We start from the raw sequence: 14939 nt of genomic DNA on the forward strand, positions 1-14939 counted from the left end.
AATTCCTTAGATAACTTGGTGGGAAGCTTGAGTCCTTGGATAAAAGTGAGGGAGAATCCTTGCCTGACTTCCTCAAAAGAACAGGGCAATCCCTCAACAGAGATTTCTAAAGGGACAAAGATTTAGCATAACCCGCCCCCCAAATGCCACCTCAATGGAGCTCCCAAAGAGGAGGAAGTCCTGGCTGGTGATCTGGGGAACACTTACTGGTTGGTGGTGCAAAGTGAGTCTTGGTATCAACCCTGGTACCAGGAAAAGCTGAGGGTAATGACCTCTTAGCTATTTTACCACGGATAATCCTGATCCATAATGAGAATCATTGACTGCATCATCATTTTCACTGTGGTCTTGGTGCTCCCAGTGCTGCTTCTACTTTCCATCATTATTTTTCATCAGAAAAATACTTTTCATTAATGAAATGCAAAAGTTTGGCATCACCTACCATATGGACAAAATCATTAAGATGCAAGACTTGATGCTTTTGAAAAGGGGAGGCAAAATTAGAGATTTCTGATCTTTGTTTTCCTTCATATTCAGTCACTCTGGTCTACATTCTTTCAGGGGGCCATTATGTTACTTGTCTGTTTTTCCTTCTCTGCTTTTTGTTTTGTTTTGCTTTTACCTGTACTATGTTTCTTCTTGAGTTCTGCCTACACAAGATTTCTCACATACCTGAGGTCAAGGTTTCCAGTAAAGGATCTAAGCCATTTACGTGGTATCTTGAACCTGAGCCACCAGACTGGTCTGATTAAGGCCCGAACCAGAATAATCCAAGTTCTCTTCCTCTCACATTCCTTCCATCTTCTGATGCTAACTGAGACTTAGTTTTGTCCTAAAAACATCACGTCTCTTGGCACCCCATCTAAAGCTTGCTGCCTCTTCTCCCACACTTCCTGACCCACAAGGATAGAAGGACTTGGCAAATCTGCTCCTTTGCTCCCTACTTCCACTTTTGGAGCCTTCAACTACTACCACTTTTATTCCTTAAAGTTTATTCCATCCTGTCCAGATCCTTGGTACTAATAACTATGAAACTCCAAATCACTCCCCACCAATTTGTTCAGTACCTGATCTATAATCTTATTATCCATCCCAAGCCCTTTCCCCTTTGCATATCTTGACTTCCTTGTTCCTCAACTTCTTCCGTTCTGATTACCTCCATTTCCAATCTACTTCAAACATGAACTCTAATAGTCATGTCATAGGCCTACCTCTGCCCAACCTTCCATTTCTACTCAACTGAATTTGACCCAAGTGCCAAAAAGGAGTTTGAACTTTATTTAGGAAGCAATAGGGGGCCGCTGAAGACTTTTTAAACAGGGGAGTATCGTGACTAGATGGATGACTATATATGAGGCAGATTAAGCTGGTAACAATATAAAAAGTGTATTGGAGTGGGGAAAGAGTAGAGACTAGATAAAAGCTGGATGGAGCTGGTTCCTCATAGAGGTCACTTTAATCTGTAGCTTCAGGGACAAGGTTGTCAAGAACTGTGTGACCCAGATTTCTTAGAAGGAAAAAGAATACTGAGAAGTGGGAAGGAGAGAAGCAGGGCCTGGCTATGTAAGCTTCCTCTCTCTCAAAATGGAAGGGAGGAAAAAAGAATACAGAGGGAAATCACCTCTTTTCTCCTATACATTACATATGCAGGGCTACATTTTTTTCCCCTTTAAACTGTTTTATTGTTTTATTGTCACTTTCCATTGTCTTTCCCCCCTCCTTTATAACAAAGAAGTTTAGTGAAGCAAAATAAATCACTATGTTGCCTGTGTCTGACAATGTATGACTCATTCTTCACCACTTCTCTGCTTTGAGGCAATGAGGCATGTTTCACCATTAGTCATATTAGATGACAACTGAGCACTGAATTGATCAGAGTTCTGATGCCTTCCAGAGTTGTTTTCCTTCACATTTCTGTGCAAATCATAAAAATTGTTTTCCATATTCTGTTTATTTTGCTCTGCATCAGTTCATACAAATCTTCCCACATTTCTCTGAACTCTCTATATTTGTAATTTCTTATGAAACATCACCCCATTACACACATCCATTTGTTTTTCTATATCCATTGCTGCATATTTTTCCCTTGCAATAATTCCATGAGGGAGGCAGAAAATGGATAAACTTATTTTGCAGAAGAATTTCAAAGGTCAAACTGCTAAAAGATCTCTAATATATTCACTAGACCTTATTTGGAAGACCCATGAGAGAACATAGAAAAACATCCTTCAGAATAAGAAGACATTGATGGGTTGAGATCTACACTTGTGAAAAGAACCCAATTTACAAGATCACCAGTAAGACACACTGAATTAATAAAAGAATTTGCAGAAGAGCAAACTTCTTACCTCGGTGATTCTGAGCCCCGGGATGTTGTATAAACCCCATTCCTCATCCCAACTACCCAATTCTTTATTTTCATCCTCCTCAACCTTGAGAGATAATCCCTCCAATTTCCAATTCCAGATCTACATGCTCGTTCCACTGTGCTTTCTGGAATTCAAGCTCCATGATTAACAAATTTGTTTTCATCTTAAACCTTTTCCTTTTCATTCCCTCTATCTGCCTTTGATACTTGTATTTCTTTCCAAATATGCTCTATCCCTGGTCACCCATTTCAGTACTCATTATATTGTCACTCATACCTTCAACTCACTAGCTAAGGTGGGGAAATTGAAATACTCCTTGCTCCCCATTGCCATTTCCAAACTCTCCCTCTACCACCATCACTTTGCAACCTTTCCCTGTTTGAAGTTCATTCAATCCAAATTTATCACCCAACAAAGATTCCAGCGCCTATTATCTTCCTATCACGGGTCTATTTTCCTTCCTTCTTCAGTCTGGCTCATAGTCTTTCTCTCCACCCCAACTCCTGCCTTCACCCTAGGAAATTTCAACAAAAATGTTAAGACTCCCTCAAATATCTTAATTTCTCAGACTTTAATCTACTCAGTTCCAATGACCTACTTGTACCTCAGCCACACACAGAGATGGTCATAACAAATGGGTCACTTCCATGCTCATGAACTCTGAAATTTATCTCATCATAATCTCCTATCATACATTTTCCCCTTTGCATTATGATTTCTAACCCTATTCCTCATTCTCACTGTGATATCTAATCCCTCTAACCCTCAATTCTTTCTCTATCACCCCTGCACTGGCTACACTCTCCTCACTTCATCTTCTCACCTCTTGGTAAAACAGTTAAATTCTATACTATCCTCTACACTTGAGTCTCTTTCCCCTTGTCCTATAACCAATCATGCCTTTATAACATCTTGCCACTCACCACCTTCACTCCTATTCATGTGATCCTAGAGAAAACCATGAAATCATACTGACTGGGTCCACTACAAATTTATTACATAATCTCAACTGGGCTCTCACTGCAGCAAGGCAATACTTTTATACTTCCCTAACTTTTATACTTCCCACTCACTGTATCAGCTATTCCAAACTTCTTAATCTCTTAGCAAATTTCCAATGACTGCCTTTCCCCATACCATCACAGCTGAGAGCCTTCCTTCACGCTTCATTGAAAAAATTGAGACCATTCACCGAGAGATCCCTCTTCTCCCTTCATCATTTCACATCACCCAGAGGTTTTTCACAACTATCCTATAGGAAGATATGGCCAAGGTGCCTTGCTGAAGCAAATCCCTTTCCATGAACATTTAATCCCATTCCATTCTCTCTTCTCCAGTAGACTGACCTTTCTATCGTTCCTACTCTCTCACTAATCTTCTCTCACCCTATCTACTGACTTTCTGGTTGCCTACAAAACTTCTATGTCTCCTCTATCCTTGGAAAAACTGTGACTTGATCCAATCATTACTGTTAGCCATTGACCTATATCTCTCCTCTCTTTCATAGCTAAACTCCTTAAGAAATCTATCTCCATGCCTTCATTTCCTCCACCCTCACTTCATTCTACTCCTCTACAATCTGGCTCCTGACCCCATCATGCAACCAGAAGGATTCTCTCCAAAGTTATCAATGGTCCAGTAATTGCCGAATCTAACAGGCTTTTCTCAATCCTCATCGTCTTGACCTCTTTGCAGGCTGTGGTAATGCTGATCACTCTCTCCTCCTAGATATTCTCATGTTTGTGACACCATTGTCTTCTATTTCTTCTCCTATGTCTGTCCATTCCTTCTCGGGCCTCTTTGCTGGATCTTACCCACTAACTATGAGTGTTCCCAAAGGATCTGTCCTGGGTTATCTTCTTTTCTGCCATATTAGCTCTGTTGGTGATCTGATCATCAGCCATAGATTCAGCTATTATCTCTACGGAGATGATGTAAATCTGTTTATACAGTTCCAACTCCTCTCCTGACCTCTGGTCTCACATCACCACCTGCCTTGAACTGCATTCCTGAAGACATCTCAAATTCAACATACCAAAAATAGAAACCATCATTCCCCTCCCCCCAACCTTCTCCTATTATTACCAAAGGCACCCCCATTCCGCCAGTGACTTAGGCTCACAGCTTAGATGTCACTCTTGACCAATCACTCACTCTCATTCAGATGTCTAATCTATTGTCCCTTCTGTTCATTTCTCCTTTCATAATATCTCTCATATATGTCTCTTCCCCATTCACACAAGTTCTACCCTAGTGCAAACCTTTACTGACTCACAATTGGACTATTAACTCACCAGTGGAATAAAGGGGCCACAGGGGTAGAGGGAGAAGGCAGCTAAAGCATGGTAGCAATAAACCTCCATTGGCTCCCTATTACCTCTAGAGTCAAATATAAAACCTTCTGTCTGGCTTTTAAAACCCTTTACAACCTGACTCCTTCTTACCTTTCCAGTCTTCCTACAGTTGATTCCCTTCCAAGTATGATACTGTACACCCCAGTGTCACTGGCCTCCTTGCTGTTCCTTGAACAGGACATTCCATCTTTCAACTCTAGGCTGTCCTCCATGACTGAAATGCTGTCATTACTTCCTCTGCCACTTGAAGCTTTCCCACCTAACCCATTCACTCACCCCCCTCCATTGCTAGTGCCTGAAATGAAGCTTCCATGTACAATCCATATATCTTGTACCTATAATTTTTGTATTAGAAAATGAGCCCTTTGAGGACAGAGACCACGTTTTTGCCTTTCTTTGTATCTCCAGTGCTTATTAGCACAATGCCTGGAACAGAGTAAATGCTTAATAAATACTCATTGACTGCTTTCCCCCCAATAACCCTGAGGGGCTGAGTTATGGAATAAACAAGTAGTTAAAAAACTAATCACTAGTTCTGGAGTCAGAGGACCTAGTTCAAATCCTGTCTCTGATTAACACCTGTCACTGTGTGACCTTGAGCAAGTCATTTAACCTTCCTAGGCCTCCATTTTCTTCTCCGTAAAATGAAAGAGTTGAACTAGATGGCCTCTGAGCCCTTCCACCTTTAGATCTGTGGATTTATGAACCTAAGTCGGGGGATCTCACATACCTTTGGGGCCCCTCCAGCCCACATTCCCTATGAGTTGTAAGGGCCAGAATGGAAAATTAGAAGGAGAGCAACTTGGGATAAAAGTCCTTTTTCTCTCCTTTAAGGGTTTTTGATATTCTTGCTAAGAGCAACCACAAGGAAGCTAGGTGGCACAATTTATAAGCATTCTGGACTTGGAATCAGGAAGTCCTGTGTTCCAATGCTGCCTCAGACACTTCCTGGCTATGTAGCCCTGAGCAATCCATTCACCTTCCCTCAGTGCCAGTTTCCTCTTCTGTAAAGTGAGAATATAACAACAGCACCTGCCTTACAGGATTGTTGTGAAGATCCAATGAAATTACGTGTGTGGCAAACTGTAACTACGATTATTGTTTACAAGCAGAGAATAGAATGAACCATGCATCATCAGTCTGTGTGCTTCAGAGGCTTTCAACTTGGTCATTGCCCCGGACGACCAAGATTGTTGTCTAAGCATGCTCTCTCAGTGGGTGAGTGTTTGAAGAGGGAGAAGGCAGCATTATCCAATGGGAAAAGCACAAGATGTTGACGCAAAGGACCCAGATGGGGGTCTAGATCCTCCAACTTACTACCCATGTGACCTTGGGAGAATTGTTTAAACGATTTAGATCTCATCTGTAAGATGAAGGTGTCGAACCAGGAGGTCAAAAAGACACAGTGGTGTGATGGAAGGGATATTAATTTGGGAATCCAAACCTTTGCAAACTCCACCAAGTTACTTCACCTCTCCGGTCCTCAGTTTCCTCATCTATAAAATTAGGAGCTTGGTCTAGATGACCTTTAAAACACTTTCCAGCTCTAAATTTAGGATTCTTTGACTAGATGATCTCTAACTTCCTTTCCAGGTCTAAAGGCTCTAGTCCTCTGATGAAATGATTATGCAAAATGGAGATAACTTATAAATTGAACCTGGGGAAAAGGGAAAATTCTTCTCTTAATTCCCATTTTGACCTGCCTGTTTCAAAGACTTGGGACATCCCTTCATTTTCCTCTCGCTAATAAGCCTCCTTCTTGTTCACTGCAGTCTTTGGAGAACGGAGGTAGAGGTCAGTAGGAGGATATCAGGGAAGTTGCTGTTAAAAAAAATCAAAGAGAAGGTACATGTAGAACATATAGCAGATTATGCCATCTTGGTGGGGAGGGGGAAAGGGAGGAAGGGGAAGAAAATTTGGAACTCAAAGACTTGTGGAACTGAGTGTTGTAAACTCAAAATCAAAAATCTAAACAGTTAAAAAAAAGATAACGGGGTCCCACCCACCTCTTCAGAGAAGAAGGGAGGAAGAAGAACCTTTAGAAGCCATGAAGAAGCCACCTCAGATACAAATTGGAAAATGGCTATTAAATTTACACACAGAGGGAAGAAAAGAAAAAAAAGAAAGTTACATGATAACTTATTATATATTTAAAAGGAATAGCAAGTTGTACAGATCTGCAGTTTTGTAATTATTTTTTTTCTGTTCTGCTATGTTATGGAAATGCTTGTTTATTTAAGTTCAGAATAAAATTAATTAAATTAGAATTTAAAAAATCAAAAATTTTCATCTCCATTTGAGAAGAAGGGCTTGGAGGGGAAAGACAGGAAAGATAAGGAAGAGGAGGAAATGGAAGAGGAGGAGGAGGAGATGAAGAAGAAGGTGGAGAAGGATTTTCGTCTCCTTTTGAGAAGAAGGTCTTGGAGGGGAAAGACAGGGGAAAGACTTTTGCAGCTATGGAAACAAAGGAAGAAGTCTGAACCAGAGGAGGAGAAAAGATTCTCCAAGATGACTGTAAAGGTAATGGCACAAACACAGAGAGAAAGAGAAACAAAGTCACAATAGTGCACAGGACCAGGGGAGATCAGAAACTGAACCCAGAGCTCACTCCAGAGCAAAATTTCCAGAGTGGGAGTGAGCTCCAACGGTTGCCCAAGAGCCTTTGACAACAAGTTCTGGATTTAGATCCAATCTCTGACACTTATCATGTGACCCTGGGCAAAACATGTAACCTCTAGGAACCTGGATTTCCTCATTAGAAAGAAGAAGGGTAATTTCATTGGGATGGCATTGAATATATAAATTAGCTTAGGTAAAATTGCCATTCATTTTTATTATAGTGGTCCTGTCTGCCCATGAATAATTAATATTCTCCAATTATTTAAATTTCAACAGTTTTATAAAAGTTTTTTTTATAATTTTGCTTATATAGTTCCTGAATTTGTTTCAGCAGGTGTACTCGCAGGTATTTTATAGTGTCTAGAGTTATTGTAAATAGAATTAATTAATTAATTAGAAATAAAATAAATGTGAAAAAGAAAAAAGAAGGGGTTGGACTAGGGTGGCCTCTTATGTCCCTTCCAGCTCTCAATCTGTGTTCCTGTAAACCCTTACATCTGGAGGAATCTCTGCAAACCCCTTCCCCCATCTGCCTCCAAATCCCTTGCTCTTCGCTGCCTTAGCTCTTTCGAAGGTCTTTCTCTCCTGGACATCACACAAACCTTTAAGGCTGAAGGACTGACCACTCAATAGTCCTATTATAGAAGAGATTCCTATGCAGACATTGGACTAAATGACCTCTTAGGCTTCTTCCAACTTTGAGATTCTATGAGGGAGTAAGAAAGGACTGGAGGATATTCCAGGAATAGAAGGCTGGAATCCTTCAGTCATAGAAACTCCCAGCATTACTGTCATCACCCAACAGCTGGTCAGGGAACAGAAGCTCCCATCGCCACAGCTTCCTCATTTCTAACTCTGTGACCCTACCAACACCCCAGCCAACAGACTGGGCAGCTTCATAAAATCTAGAACTAGGGAGGGACCCGAGCCTAACCCTTCATTTTACAGATGAGGAAATTGAGGTCTCAAGAGTCATTCATGACCACAAAGGTAGCAATGGCTGATGCAGGGTCTGGGCACAAGTCTTTTGACTCATAATCCAGAGTTTTTTCTCACTATTTTAGGCTATCTTCCATTCCTAACATTTTGTTCTGAGATCCAGGCTTCTAGGGTCTCAGGTCCACTCTTCTTCTCTCAGGGTGACACTTTTTAAAAGGACTTTCGTCTGAAAGTCATTTTGAGGGTCACTATTTAAAAATAACCATGGGAGAATAGAATAGTAGAGCTGGAAGACTTTAGACATTACCTAGACTAACCCAGATTCTTCCAGAATTGGGAGAATGAGTCCCAGAGAGATGAAAATACATGCCTAGGGTTGCATGATAATGGATGGGGCTTAAGGTCTAGATCTCTTGGCTGCCAATACAGGACTCTTCTCACAGCCATAAACTGTTTCTCTTTTAGCTAAGAACTGAGCAATTGGCTGGGGTAGAGGGAAGGTGGAAGGAAAGCCAGTGAAGGAACTGCTATGGATACATGTGAACAATAAAAGTAAAGACAGCCATATAAAACACGTCACCACTTCATCATGAGGCAAGGCCTAGCCCAATATTCCTCCAGCTCAGAAGACCCCACAGTCAGGATTACTCAGTGAGGTAACAAGGCTACAATTTGTAACCTGAGAAACATATAAAAATGTTCCAAAGAATTAGTCATCAACAGCATCATCCTCACCCAGGGGAAGAGGGGAGGACAGGAACAAGTTCTGATTTGAGGGGGGAGCATCTCCCTGCAGAGCCTAGCTCTGTGATCTGATCTGAGTAGTGAGCTAGAAGTGGGAAGAGAGGAAGAGAAAGAGGAGGAGGAGGAGGAGGATAAGGAAGAGGAGGAAATGGAAGAGGAGGAGGAGGGGGAAGTGGAGGAGGAAGGAGAAAGTGGAGGAAGGGATGGATAAGGAGAAGGAAGAATGGAGGAAATAAGAGGAGGAAATGGAAGAGGAAGAAAAATAGAGGAGGAGGAGAAGGAAGAGGAAGAAGAGGAGGAAATGGAGAAGAAGCAGGAGATGGAGGAGGAAGAAGAGATGAAGGAAAGGAGGAGGAAGAAAAGAAAAAGGAGAGAAAGAGGAAGAAGGTAGAGAAAGAGGAGGAGAAAGAAGATGCAGGGAGGGAAAAGGAGAAGGAAGAAGAGGGGGAAATAGAAGAGAAGACACAGGAGAAAGAGAAGAAGAAGATAGAGTAGAAGGAGAAGGAGAAAATGAAGGGAGTGGAGGAGAAAGATAAGGAGAAAGTAGAGAAGAAGGAGGAGATGGAGGAGGAGGAAGAGGAAAAAATGGAGATGGAGGAAGAGAAAGAGGAGGAGGAGATGGAGGAGGAAGAGCAGATGGAGGAGAGGTGTAATACCTTGCAGTCTATGGCTCTTTTTTAAAAATTAATTTATTCATTTTTAGTTTTCATCATTTGCTTTTATAAGATTTTGAGTTCTAAATTCCCCTCCCACCTCCACGCCCCTCTCCCCAAGTTGGCATGCAATCTGATATGGGCTATACACGTATGATCATATTAAACATATTTCCACATTAGTCATATTGTGAAAGAAATATCAGAACAAAAGGGAAAAAACCATGAGAAAGAAAAAACAAAAAAAAACAAAAAAAAATAGAAAACATTGTGCTTCTATCTGCATTCAAACTCCATAGTTCTTTCTCTGGATGAGGATAGCACTTTCCATCATGAGTCTTTTGGAATTGTCTTAGATCATTGCATTGCTCAGAAGAGCTAAGTCTAACAAAGTTGATTATTGCACAGTGTTGCTGTTACTGTGTACAGTGTTCTCCTGGTTCTGATCACTTCACACAGCATCAGTTCATGAAAGTCTTTCCAGGTTTTTCTGAAGTCCACCTGCTCATCATTTCTTATTCCATTATATTCATAGAGCACAACTTTTTCAGCTATTCCCCAATTGATGGGCATTCCTTCAACTTCCAACTCTTTAAGTCTATGGCTCTTTCCACTACACCACACTGTCAGGGAAAGGTAAAAGTCAAAATCTGTCCCTAGATAAAGCAGAAAATAGGAAAAAACATTAGACAAGATGACCTCTAAGATCCCTTCTCCCTCTCTCTCTAGAAGTCTAAGAATCCCTGTGACATCTTAGTATCTTCTTTGAGAACTTCCATTTGAAGGGCTAGAGGAAAATTTCCCTTGTGTGCTAAGGTTCTTTTTCCTTGTGGCCGAGGAAGAAGAGGGAAGAAATCTACTTAGCTGAGTGATTAAGTAGGAATACAAGTGAAGCATCAAATGCTTCTACTAATCAAGAGCTGCCTTTTTGGCTAAGAGAAAGCCTAGTATTGTAGAATGTGCCATTTTGGTATGAAGATAGGTCATAGTACTTAGAGCTGAAAGGTACATTCGAGAACGTCCAGGCTAGCCTCCTCACTTTAGGGATAAGATTTTCCCAAAGTCATACAGGTAGTGAGGAATGGAGGTAGGATTCAAATCCAGGTCTTTTATCTCCAAATCCAGTATTGTTTCTGTGACACTAATCTGTAAACTCTAAGCCTAAAAGATCATAGGACAGGGCAGACCTGGAGAACTGTGATTAGGATAGTTTAGAAAGCTTAAGTACATGCACTTTTGGACTGAATCATTTTCTTTTAACAGTCTGCTAATCACTTTCCCCTACTGTATTATTTTTGAATTTACAGATTCTTAGTTCCTTTATAAATTAAACCTAGCCAACTCTCTCTCAGGCTCTACAGTGTGTGACAGGCAGGGACATCGGAATTAAGCATTTGATAAAGATAGTACACAACTAAAGAAGGGAGAGTATAACTAGGGATTAAATGTGACAGAGTATTTAACCCGGAGAGCCAACCAAACTTAGGGGCCCAGAAGGTCAAGGAAACTTGGTGCCTCAGGATGGGACACAATCCCATTATAACCACTCATTGGGCATTCATAGATCAGAGTTTTAGAGCTCAACAGGACCTTAGAGGACAACCCCTTGAGTTTATAGATAAGAAAACTGAAGCCCAAAGAGGTTAAGTGACCCAAAACTTTTAGCTGCAAATCAAGTGCCCTTTTCACTGTTCCATTCTTGTCTGTACTGTCTCATTCCTTGGGCAGTCCCTCTATTGGCCCTGACCAGTGAAGAAGACTAACACTTAGGATGTATCATTTCTTTCAAGTGAAGCAAGGAAGATCGTTCCATGCTTCTACTAAGTAATTCTAATTTCAGAAGGGAGTGATCCCTACTACTGAGAGGAGCAGTGAGAGTCTATGGAAAGAATACTACAGCCAACCTTAACCCCTCCAGCTGACTGACTCCTCCTGACCTCTTGAAGAGAAAACAGACTATCTTGCTTGGGCCATTGGAGTTACCTTGGCTGACCCTGGGGCCAAAGACATATCATAGGGATCAACCACATATTCTAGCTCAGAAAACCCCATTTTACTGGAGGGTGACCACCCACCACAAGAGATTTAGGAACCAGATTGGTGGCAGGCTCTCCTCAATTTAAGTTCCATTTACATTTCCTTTCTCGTCTCTTATACCTCTTCTACACAAAATTTTCCAGATAGCTTGTTCTACTCACTGTTCCCTACAGCAGCCTATAATGGTCTGCCCCTCCCATGTTCCTATTCTTCAAGGTCTAGTTCAAGTGCTACTTTTTCCAAGAAGCATTCTCACATTACTATAACCCACAGTTATCTCTCCCTTCTTTGAGCTTCTCTAGTACTACCTCTGCTACCCACTCACTCTTTTTTACATTCAATTTTTATTTTTTTAGTTATATGTAAACCAAATATAACTGAGAAAAAATAAAATAAAAATTAAATGTCAATTTTTTTAACATTTTAAAAAAATTTCAACTTCTAAATTTTCTTTCTCCTCTCCTCTCCCCTCCTTGAGAAGGCAAGCAATTTGATATAGATTATACATGTGCAGTCATTCAAAGCATTTTCACATCAGCCATGTTGCAAAAGAAAACACAAACCAAAAAAAAAAGTAAGAATAATAAAGTTTTTAAAAGTATGTTTCAATCTGTATTTGGATGCCATTGGTTCTTTCTCTGAAGATGGATAGCATTTTTCATCATTAGTCGTTCAGAATTTTTTTAGATCATTGTATTGCTGAGAATAGCCAAGTCATTCACAGCTGATCATCGTACAATATTCTCCTGGTTCTGCTCATTTCACTTTGCTACTCCCCCACTTTTACACAATCAGGTACTTGAATGAGAAGGGAAATTAGAGGACATCTACTCTAATCCCCTCTTTTAAAGATGAAGAAATCTGACAAGTAAAGTGACTTTCCCAGGATAACACAAATAGTAAGAGGCAGAGACAAGATTGGAAACTAGGTTCTCTGACTCCAACTCCAGCATGATTTGCAGTGTATCATATTTTCTCCTCAACTAGACTTCGTGCTCTTCAGAGGCATGCAGGGGGCACTTAAAAGATGCTTGAATAAATGAATAGATGGAGGAAATGAACAGAGGAAAAGGAAACAAAGGGGGAAGAAAGGAATAAGATGAGAGGTCTGAGTTCAGGCACATAGAGAACTCTGGTGATGGGGATTCTGCTGCATTAAGCAGAATATGGCAAAATCCCAAACCAAGCAGGGACAGTACAAGGAAAGCCTGACTCTTACATGCTTTGGGCAAGGAACTTTTTGAGCAAATCTTTCAATGTAGCCGTCCACAATCACAGAGAAGTGTAACTCTCCTAACCCTTCTGCTTGTAAGGGCTGTGGAGCCAGTGGGTACCACAATCTTCTTTCTCTTCCTAATCCAAGCCTGTGGTGATGACAGTATAGTCTAGAACTTTATCTACAAGTCCTATACCTGCAATGGCCTCATAGAAGCATCACATGCAAAGCAGGAGAGGTTCGTAAGGATGATTTTGAACACCCCTGCCATTTTACAAGTAGAGAAACTGAGTCCCAGAGAGGTTAAAAGTTTTCCCCTAGATTAACTGGAGAGTAAGTAGCAGAGCTTGAACTTGAACCCAGGTCCTTTGGCCCTGATCTGGTATTCTTTCCTTATCCTATCCTTCAGGACCCATTTCAAGTACCTTCTCCCTGGGGAACTCTTCCTGGTTACCCCAGCTACGCTGATCTTTGTGGTGAAGTAGATAGAGTATCAGGCCTGAAGTTAAGAAGACTCATCTTCCTGAGTTCAAATCCAGCCTCAGACACTTACTAGCTGTGTGACCCTGGGAAAATCATTTAACCCTGTTTGCCTCAGTTTCCTCATCTGTAAAATGAACTGGAGAAGGAGATAGTAAACTGTCCCAGTACCTTTGCCAAGAAAACCTTAAATGGGCTCAAGAAGAGGTGGACACAAATGAAACAGGTTAACAACAACACCACCACATTGGTCTCTCTTTCCTTTGAGCTCCTATAGCATTTATGGTCTGTACAGCTCTTTTGGCATTTGGGTTTCTTTTTTTCCATTTATATTCTAAAATAAGGAAGTAGCATGACTAGAAAGGAAAGGACTGAGAATAATTTTAAGTTAAAGGTCAAGGGTTTTGTATTTTACACTATAAGTAATGGGAAATTGGGAAATTGTTGAAGGGGTGTAATATGACCAGTTCTTTGTTTCAGAAACATCATTTAAAAAATAAATTGCATTGATATGTTTTGTTTTCACATCACTTACATTTCCCTGTATTCCTGTCCCTCCCAGACAGCCATCTCATACAACAAAGAATCAGAAATATCATTTTGGTAGACGTGTAGAAGATAGATTTGAAAGGGCAGAGCCTGGAGGTGGGGAGACTAATTTAAAAACTATAGCAATAGTACCCAAATTAGAGTAGAGGCTATGTGAGCAGAAATACGGAACAGATCAACATTGTGCAAGTAGGGTTGAGAAGATTTGGTTAACTGATTGGATATGGTTAAGGGGGTGGTAAGAGCCAATGTTTCTAAACAAGGTGGCTTAAGGGATGGTAGTGCCCTCAACAGAAATGGGAAAGTTTTGAAGTAAGATGGGTTTGGGTAAAAATTTTTTGGGTAACAATTTGGGTTCAATTTGTAGATGTTATATTTGAGATGTCTTTTAGTTCAAACAATAGAAATGTCCATCAGGCAGTTGGTAATATGGGGGTACAGTTCAGAAGATAGAATAGGGTTGGATATGTAGATATGGAAGTGATCCACATAGAGATAATAACTGAATCTTCAGGAACTGGGGAGATCACCAAGAGAGATACTAGAAAGAGCAGAAGACCCATGACAGAGCTTTAGGTGATGTGCACTTCGAATAGGCAGGAGGGGGAGGGAGGCTCAAGAAAGAAGATGGAGGAATAGTGAGATAGGTGAGTGGAAAGAAAAAGAAAGCCAACGTAGGAAGGTCAAGGGAAGGGAGTGTCCTGGAGAGCAGAGAGGTCAAAAGTGTCCACAGCTCAAGAGATGTCCAGGAGGATGAGGACTGGGAAAAGGTCATTGAATTTGGCAGTTGGATCACTGATAACCGTGAAAGGAGTAGTTTTAGTCAGTGGTGAGTGGGAAGTGCCACGTCCTCATCAGAGACAAAAGAGGACAAAATGAGGGGTGATGAAAAAGAAATTTTGAGGTTTTAAGTGACAAAGAGACAAAGAGGCAGAGACAGAGAGAGGAGAGAGAGAGAGAGAGGAATGAAAGAGTGAGA

Source organism: Trichosurus vulpecula, chromosome 3, assembly GCF_011100635.1.
Source record: "Trichosurus vulpecula isolate mTriVul1 chromosome 3, mTriVul1.pri, whole genome shotgun sequence".
Lineage (NCBI taxonomy): Eukaryota > Metazoa > Chordata > Mammalia > Diprotodontia > Phalangeridae > Trichosurus > Trichosurus vulpecula.